Source organism: Tinamus guttatus, unplaced genomic scaffold, assembly GCF_059628265.1.
Source record: "Tinamus guttatus ecotype Peru unplaced genomic scaffold, ASM5962826v1 Tinamus_guttatus_pri_ptg000150l, whole genome shotgun sequence".
Taxonomy (NCBI): domain Eukaryota; kingdom Metazoa; phylum Chordata; class Aves; order Tinamiformes; family Tinamidae; genus Tinamus; species Tinamus guttatus.
In genome coordinates, this window is record NW_028288684.1 from 13,011,189 (window position 1) to 13,021,442 (window position 10,254).

A 10,254-nucleotide genomic window follows, 5' to 3' on the forward strand; every position below is an offset into this window, starting at 1 on the left:
TCTATAAAAACTCTCTTAAATATACATAAGGTGGTATTCAAGTCTATCATGAGAATTATAATGCTCTGTTCATTGTGTGTGCTGCATTCTGTTGAACAGAAATACTGATTAGACAAGACTTAAGAAAAGCAGACACTTTTACTGTTGTATTTACTGTTGATGTCTCCATGAGAAATTACCATTATTTGGGGGAAAAGTTATTTGTGGATTGACCTTTGTATGAAACCCTTTTGCATAAGAAAACATTAATTCTTTCCAATTTCTTTCTCTGTATAGCTGTATTTTCTTTGTGCAGTTGGGGCTACTAAAAAATGGACTTGAAATCTTCCTATGTCGAAGCTCCAGTAAAAACTTAAAATATGGTGAGCAAAGACAAATTCCTCAGTGGGTCACAGACCATGTGGTTTGCCAAGGTAGGATGCAGATGGCAGTGGTGTCTTGTTCTTGGCATTGGCACTTTGGCCAGGGTAGGACTAACCTTAACTACATAACTCCACTGGAAAGGACCACCAAGCTAGAGACAGTTTCTTACTTGGAGGAAAGTAAGGAAACTTCCCTAATATAAGCACACATTACCTTATGTATTTCTCCTTTTGCAAACCTGCGTTGCCCTAAGTGGCCCTTCCTGACTGTTTGCCTCAGACTTTATTGCTCCATCAATCATTCAAAATGAGGTTGTTCGGTTACAAGTAGAGCATGACAGCACTGTGTGGCTGGGCTAGGGCTTTCTATCATCCAAGAGAAAAATCAATTTCTCATTTCCATGTAGGTGGTGTGACCAAGCGCACAGCTATATGGGGCATGAGGAGCTACACAAGTTACCTGCATCGGTGAAGCCTTGTTTGCAGGTAAAAGTGGTTGATATTTTCCCATTTGAGCTTTTATCCCATCTGTGACCTCACATAGCAGACCAGTGAGAAGGAAAGAAGTTGCCAGGAGATCTGTGCCAGATTATTTGCCCTGATAATAACACGAAAAATAAAGCTCTGAGCAAGCTGCCGCTGAGTCATGGCCTGGCTCCCAGCTTGCTCCGGAGCTGCATTTCCATGGCCTCATGCTCATGTCGAAGGGAAAGCTGTCTGTTGTGAGGCAGGCACCTTCGTGATCTCCACAGTGACTCTGAGGCAAGTTTCATGCCATGTCCATGGTTGTGAACACCCATGGAGTTTCCATTATTCCTGCAGTCAGGTACAGGTGCTGCGATCTATGCTCTTGAGATAACTCCAGGCATTCAGAAGCTCAGAGGGAATGAATGCAGCCAGGTGAAAAATGAGAAAATTCTTTACCAAAAAATGGGAGCCTAGGCAAAGCATATACTCTAAGTAACAAACACACAGAGGAGCAGAAAGCTGGCAGGTCAGGAACATAGCAGCTACTGCAACGTAGTAGGATGGAAAGAAAAAGGCCCAAGTCTGGAAACTTTGGACACTGGAGACATGGACACGTAGCGCAAAAGTTAAGGGAGAGAAGAATGAAGTGGAAAAGAGAGAGGGAAAAAAACAGACTAACTAGAGATAGATATGGAACTGCTTAAATGAGAACCCAAAGGTTTTCTCACTATCAAAGTCCTCGTCTTATTTTATATTTTTAAAGCTAGCATTCATTCTGGTATCACTCAGATACTTTAAAAAGAGATGCCAACATCTGTAGAACCATGCTGTTCATAATGAAAGATTTTCCCTCAAAAATAAAGTTGCCAAGCCCTTTACTTACTAGGTAAAATAGCATAAGACTGCTGAACAGTTAGATTGCTTTATTTTATTTTATTTTATTTTATTTTATTTTATTTTATTTTATTTTATTTTATTTTATTTTATTTATTTATTGGCGCACTTTAATCTCTAATTGAACCAAATTTTTCAGCACAAGTTCCAGTATTCAACTCTGACTAAAGTTTTAGAATTCATTGTCCTTCCCTCTGAAGCAAAAAAGTATGAATATTTTGTTTAAAAAACAGGGTAGAAATTTCCCAGACTGAGCTATATAGGAGAGATTTTTATTACACAAAGAAGAATGACTTGTGATTGCAAAACTACTAACAGATAAAAAGATGGAGGCTGTTAATATATATAACTTAGATATAAGTAATATCAAAAGAACAATATATGAAACTTGAAATATGTACACAGTTCCCATGCTTTCCCATCTACTTTCAGCTGTAATCTTTTTAGGACAAGACTTGTCTTTCTGTATATTGTTCCCTACTAATTTGGGGAACTGCTGTAATATAATCAATCATTACATAGTGAAATACACAGAACGGTGGGCAAGAAGAGAGGAGAAAAAATGATCTGGTACTGAGTTAGGGTTAGAGAGTGAAGGCGAGGGGGAATTCATCTAATAATTAATATGCTCAATGGAGATGTCTCCATTTGAACCAGTCACTCAGAGTTGTCTTTGCAGTGGGTTTTGGGGAGGAAGCGACACCCCCAAGAATGAGTCATCTTACTCTAACTGAAGCATTGAAAATAGGCACATCCAAAAAACAGTTAATCTGACCTACTTCTTCTCTCTGCTGACTATAAAAGGAACCCCCGCTGGCGACTTCAGATTTAGAGAACTACATGTTAGGCACCCAAAGCCAGTTGATGTAAATCCCAGCCACAGAAACACTCCAGCATGGCTGCAGACAGCCTTTGTGCCAGTGTTTCTGAGTGAAATCCTCATGCAGCAGCCCATTTTGCTGCTCTGCATTCAAAGGAATAAATATTTCATGTCCAGGCAGTTAATAACCACTGAGAACCCAAGTAGTTTTATGGCTAAATGTAAGGTAGTATTTTAGCTAGTCTGCATTCATTTTGCTCAATGTATTTATATAGCACATTAAAAATCCAGTGAGATTCTTACCTGATAATTAACATTCATTCATACCTTTTCCTATGCAGATTGTTATCAAATGACTGGAACCTAAAGACTGTAATTAGCCCATAGGAAATAAAATGCTTGACGAGGTGCTTATAGATCAGTTTGTTTTCGGGTGTTTTGTTTTTGTCTAACACTCAAATGGTTCTAGCTCCTGAAGGCAGTCCCAGGGGATCAGTCAAAACATTAATGAAAAATCATATGGCCTGTGTTACCAGTGAAGAACATCACAAGGGAATGAGGTGATGGACAAAATCCCAAGGTCACATGAAGGTACAAGAAGCCAAAATCAGCAGGACAGTTCCCACTTCTTAGAAAAGTACATCTGTTTTCTCCCACTGTGCTATGAACAAATATTTGACATGTTTATTACATTAGGATTTTTTCCCCTTCTTCAGCATCTTCAGGAAGTGGCCAGACTTAAAAAATTATCCATCCTTTGGCTTCATGCCTGCTCCTTATGTTACTGAACCACCTAGTACTCCACAGAAACAAAAACTTTTTTTTTTTGTACTGTGACAGTTTAATAATTATCCCTTTTCAAAACAGGATGTTCTGCTCATTACAGTTTTGTGAGATTAGTCTGACTAAACTGAGTAGTGAATTTTTGACTTTCTGAGAGAAGCTCTGCAGGACATAACTGCAGTTGCTATGAAGTGGTATTATAGCCCCAAAACAGACACTGCCTATTACTAGCTAAGGATTTGTTGCTACATTTAAATCAAATTATTTCTGGATTCATCTCTAAAAACAGAGCACAGTCAGAATGAAAGTAGCAAAAATGGGAAAAGATACTTTTCCTCTGTGTCCTCAGTTACTTTATTTGGTTGAAATGGGAAATTCTTTCCAAAATGCTAATAGCAACCTACCATTATTTATTTAAGAGAAATCAAAATAGCTAAGCAGACAGTCAAGATATTATTAAATTATATTTAATGCATAATCTCTCATCTGGGGTCTGATCTGCCTTGTGTTAGGCCTTATACCCATATATACAATTAGGCAGAAGAATTCCAGCCTACAGCCTGGAGTTTGTGTCTCTGCCTATCTGGCATATTTTCTAGTTACCATGTCTTGGTCAGTCATAAAGTTTTCTGCATTATGCATAATCATCTGGTGGGAGATGGTAGTAATTTTTTGTCTGGAGACAACGAATTAAAAATCCTGGGATTTAGGAACCCCAAATCTATATTGTCCTGGAGCATTCTACAGAGGATTCACTTAAATTCATCTCACAGACAGTTCAAAGCTTGCCTCTGAAGCAGAGATTCACTCAAGTGAAGACTCCTATGAGTTTATTTCAAATATTCATTAAGCTTAAAATCAAAACAATTTTTATGTCATTAAACAAAAGATTGCATTATTGATAACCAAATTGAAACCTGTGGGTGAGAAAGCATGACATCAATGTAAAACTTCAAATAAATCCAAATCTAAGCTTTAAATCAGAGAAATAGGGTAGCTGTGCGTGCAGAGGGCCGTGCCTCAGGGCTGTTTTCTTCCAGGGCAGATCTTTAACCCACCCTTCCCAGCCCACAGTGTGGCCTCCCCACCCACCAGATGGTTTTTCTGGGGAAATCCAAGTTTTTATTTTTTTTTGTAGGGGGAAAACGCCTTGTTCTGTCCCTTGGTTTTCTGACTTCCCTTCTGCTGCTTTCATTTAGCAGGAATCCAGCTTCAGGAATTGTATTGAGTAAGGCTGCAGTGATTCACACTTCCCAGTTCTTTGTCGAGTTCCTTTCCACTCCCTGGGAGTTCCTTGAATTTACATTCCAATCATTTTCTTTACAAAGTACTTTCTTCTGGATTGCCTGGCATTTTTTTTCCCCCAGATTAAAGCATATCCAGGACTATTACAATAATTTATAGGCAACATATCAGAAGAAATATCAATGTACTTACCTCTTGATTTATAATTTCCATCCTGATGCTTGTTTTTCATAGAGAAAATACACTGCATATTAATATCCTAAATGGCAAACTCAATCCTTGAAGCATTTCTCTAAATCATTTCTTTGTTTTCTCCTTGCTCTTAGGCAGGCACTAGGTGAATCCACCCATTTCAGAAAGATGTAGATCACATTAATGAAGATGACGGGTACAGGGTGTACATCCAGAGTGCCAGAGAGGCAATGTTGCCTGTCAAATGTCAATCCTCACCAACAATATTTTGAATTAAGTTCCTCCATCATCAAATAAAATAAAAAATAAAGGTGAAGTAGAAAAGGGAAAAAAAAAGTCTTTCAGTATCTTGATTTCTAACCTATCACATATAGACTTGACTTTGTAGATGATTTTTCTCTTCCACTGTTTCTGCTCACAGTCATGTAATTTGACTAAACAGATTTCCCAACAGAATATGTAATAATTCTTATCAAGGTATTTTCCTGTGTGTCCAGAGCAGATCTAAATACAGACTTCACTGTAGAGCTTATTTGTAGCTGAGCTTTCTCACACCATCTCTTTCCATTATTCCCACTCCATGCTACTTTCCCGAACGAGCCTCAGTACTGAAGCTCGCATTCTCACAATGGAGAGCACAGACAACACATATTGTCCCTCTTTACAGAAACCTTTCCTTTCAAAAGCCATTTTCTCAGATAAAATATTTTCATAGTTAAAAGCTTATGTAAGATGTTCCACTTTCCTTGAGATACAGAGGATCATTGCTAATCCTGCATATTTTAAAATATATATTGCTTTATAAAGAAGAGAGGGCTGTTTTTAGCCCAGTGCAGATACTGTAGGCACAACCAGTGACTTCCCTTGTTGTTAAGGCCCCATGGCTCCACAGTCTGACACTTCAGAGCATAAATCCCAGCTAATTACAAAATAAAAATTAATATTACATTCCTAAACCACTGAAGCTTTTAAACTATAGGAGGATACCAGAATGTAATTCGGCTATTACAGGTGTACAGAGTAATTCCATATTCCTGTGAGTGCAGTAGTTGTGATGGAAGAGGATGATCCACTAGTGAACACAGATATTTGCTCTCACTCTTCTCAAAGTGGTATAAGAAGAAGTTAGAAAAAAAATGTGCTGCCAATGATCTACTTTTAAATAAGAATAAAAGGATCCTTTAAATGATCCCTTTTACAAGGATGACTGAAAGTAATTTAATTAATGAATTAACATGCCCAGGACATAAGCAAGTTTAAGCTAGGTTGCTTTAGAAGCTTTAAAGACATTGAACACAATGATCCTTGGATGATTTATCATGGTTGCTCATCACTACTCATGCAGGCCAGCTATCTAAAGAACAAGTATAGACTGGAAACTGGAAGATCTTATTAGCTTGCTTGTGTTACTAGATGTTATTAGTTTGTTATTAGCTGTGTGCATATATGCAAAATGCTCTTTACCTATTTAGAAAATCATACTTGATTCTACCAAAATAAATCAGAGATGATAAGCCCCGCAAACCTGAACAAGCTCCACATAGATCCACAACAGGCAACTCGATAACATGCTGAGGCCAAATAGTTCTGCCAGGTGTCAGCTCTCTGCGGACAAAGCAGTGATGGACCCAGGCTACCCTCCATGCAGAGCAATGTAAAGCACTTGACCTCTCATTTAAGAAAAACTGATGTTAGTAACACAGTGCAAATGTGTAACAGGAACCCCCAAATTAGGTACAATCTGTAAATAAGGAAAACAAAAATCTGACTAATATATCCAAAACTAAAGTAGTGGTCAGGTTATTACCAACTATTGAGGACCAATAGTAGCAGAACGAAATGTGTAGTTGTGAAGTCCTGACCTCCACACTGCGTGAGTGTCAGGAATGTTTGACTGCGAGTGGCCCTAGCCTGGCCCTGGGCACTGACGACTCTGGTGGGTAGAAACATCTGCTGCAGCTCTGGGGCTCATCACCTCCTCAAGGGACAAATTTCAGCCTCTCCAGGGCCTCTCAGTAAGCAGGAACAATCAGGAGGATTGCCTCAAAACTGCCCTCCTGACCCAAACCGAGACGGCATTGCAGACATGCTCTTAAAGGCCTTCATCAGGACTGCAGAATAAAGAAACTACAAAGTAGCATTTTATGAGCATCCTGTTTGGCCCAATTAGGATCCCTTACAATGGAGTGTAAAATAGCATAGACACTGGCTGCTTGTTTGACTGCTTTCCCTTGGTAATATTGTTTACATTCAGCTTAGCAATAAAAATTATTAACGGAAGTTTGCTACTAGAATTGCTGATTTATTTACTAACTCAAAACTTTTCCATCAGCAACTCTTCCACTATGAAATTTTAGGTGGATATAAAATTCTACCCAGTCATACAACACCAAAAAAACTGATTTACTATTTTAATTAATACAAATTAGATGTTAAGCTAAAGCCATCTGCCAGCTTCCATTTTCACTCCCATTCTTTGCAGGCACTTCAGGGAGGTGCCTATCAGGCAAGGAAAACAACAGTTCAAGATAAAAGCCAAGGCTGATACCAATAAATAAACAAACAAATAAATAAAGTGGCTATGAATAAATTTAGGCTGAAAATTAGGGGAAAAAAGTTCCTATGCCTTGTACCATTGAGGTTCAGCCTTCTTATTGGAATAATGAGGGACTAAAAAGCTGCTTTTAAGATGGAACCAGATAAGTTTCAGAGAGGAATGTCATCATTTCTGTCAGAGAAGGCAAAGAGAATTGCTTGACTTTACTGGCTTCTTTAAATTTCACAGACAATAGCCTTGCAATATTGTGTTTGAAGTTCACAGTACGTAAGTCTTGCTTGCAGCAACAGACCATACTATATGCTTCGAAAGTAAGCCTTGGTATATAGCGAAAATTTACCAAAAAAAAAAAGCTGGAAGCACCTTATCAATACTCTACATCTTTAAAAAAAAGAAATAATGCTTTACTGTAAGGGAATCATGATCAGTAGAGAAAACGAAAGGTTATTTATCTGCAGTGATAGCTATAGGAGATCATCTTTATTTGAATAAAGCCTCTTTTTCATTTTTGCAATTTCAAGTATAACTTGTCCATCATTCACAAGGCTTTCCAATTGCCAAATCCAATGTCCAATACTTGGAGACAGAATATTTTTTGACTGGTAAAAAAAAAGGGAAATTTGAGTTCCAAAAGATTATCAGCATCTTGCAAAGTTGTATGGAACCTAACCCAAAATATCAAGAAACCAGATGTTCAGAGGCTGTTTGTTACTCTATTAACTCAAAAATATTGAAGGCAAGAATATATCTTTGTGGATCTATTATATTTAAAATTAACTTCACTGTCTTGGCCCATTATAGTCCATAAACTTGGTAAGAAATTTCAAATTTCATCATCTTTATAAAAACTGAAATTGGAATTGTAGGATTTTTCAATTATATCCTTGCAATAGGAAAGAGTAACTTCCTCTGAAGCCTTGGCAGTGAGCAGGATGGATGTGTACATCTCCTCTTCTGTCAGACACCTCCTGTCTAAGCATGACCTTGCGCTCCAAAACCCTGGGGGATTGAGGTTCCTTGTGTGCAATTTTGAGTCAAATGCCTTTTCAGTTTTAGTCCTCTGACTGATAACTCTGTTAGCTCCAGACAGCTCCCTACTCAATGCAAGAGTGTTGAGCTGCTGTACAGAAGTATGAAGGCTCCCTGGACAGTCAACAAAGGCCAGTAAATGGTCCAAATTTACTCACTGTTGAGAGATCCTTTACAGGTGCCTGCATCTCTCTATTAAGGATAGACGAAGACTGGACATATATCTTTGCTTTGAATCACACTGGCAAGTCATGGATTCACATATAAACACCATAATGCCTGACTTAGGAGCTAATACAATTCTTGGAACATTTTTCTCCATGGATTAATTTGGAACCAAACTCCACAATTTTGAGTCAAGACTTCAGGATTCTGATTTTTGGGCCCCTCTTCATTCAAGTAGGATATTGAAAAAGTAGAGTTGATACAATAGAGAACAAATGAGAGATCAAGGGGCCTGGAGTGCATGACATATAAGAAGACATTGAGAGAAATGGGCTTCCTTAATCAGGTAAAGAGGCAGTCTAATAACCTGCAGTCTGCACGGGAGTTACAAAGATGACAGACCCAAGCTCGCCTTGGACAAAGTAATTAACAAAGAGCAGAAGTAATAAGCTAGGGTTTGGGAGGTTCAGAATGTACATTAGGGAAAACTTTTCACTGGTGGGTGGTGCAGCACTGAATTAGGTTGCCCAGTGAGGTGGTGCAATCTCCACCTTTGGGGGTTTCCAAGACCTTCCTTGTTATAAACTCCAACAACCTGCTCTGGTGCTGGTGACACTTCACTTGTGAAAAGAGATAAGATGACCACCAGAAGCCCCTTCCAACTAATACTTGTAGGATTCTGAGTTCTATCTGTCCTGCTGACTTCAGCTGGCAAAACTCACCAACTGCCACAACCACTCATGAAATGCAAGGACTCCAGAAGGATGAATGAAGTTTCTACAAAAGGCAGAGCTTGTTCTTGTGATTTCTATCAGATTTTGTATGTCCAAAGTTCTCATTCAGTGGTCAAAATAGCCCCAACTGACCAGATGTGTGAGGATGTGCAAGGATTAACTTGTTTAGGACATAGGGCTGGATAAAACATGCAAGCAGATATTTCTTACTGTATATGTTGCTCTGTAACAATTAAAAACTTACAGCTGATATTAAAAAAAAGCATGTGGATTTTCTTCTATTTTGAAGAAACCAAAAACAAATGGGTAGAAGTGCTTTAAGAAAGCAAAAATATCCACTGAAATCACACTAGGAAGCAAGAAGCCTTTCTTTAAACTGATTTCATAGGCTTAGAACATTTACAGATGTGAAAATAAATTTAAAGATGTCAGATATGAACAGACATTTCCATTTGGATGAAAGAGGAAAGAATTTTGAAACATTCATAAATAAAAATCTGTTAGAACCTTAAGCATGTGAAAGGTAATTCTTGTGTTTTTGTCAAGAATGGTATAGGGGAAAAAAAGGTTATTGCAAACTGTTTAGCAGTCTTTTAAATTGCTAATTGAAGTTCATTTTATTTTTTCTTCCCTGAAATATATCATATATTTTAAAGACTAAATTAAAGTAAGAATTAAAAGAACACAAAAAACTGATTGAAATATCTCCAATTAACAGAGATAAGAAGCAATTGTGGAAAACTTTTGATTTTAGAGCCAGCTATAACACAAGGATCAGAAATATGAGAATCAGAAAATCCATTGTGCATTTAGGCTTGTATCTGGAGGCAAGCTAGATGCAGTAGTCCTGTTATCACCATGTTAATGCACACTCCTGAATCTTATTTGGCTCCCATCCTTCCAGATTTCTCCCTGTCTGGTGTTCCAATCACTTTTGGGATCCCGGAAATATGCTAAGTTCAAAACTTCTGGTTTGTATGATACAGAATAAGATTGTGTTTTCAA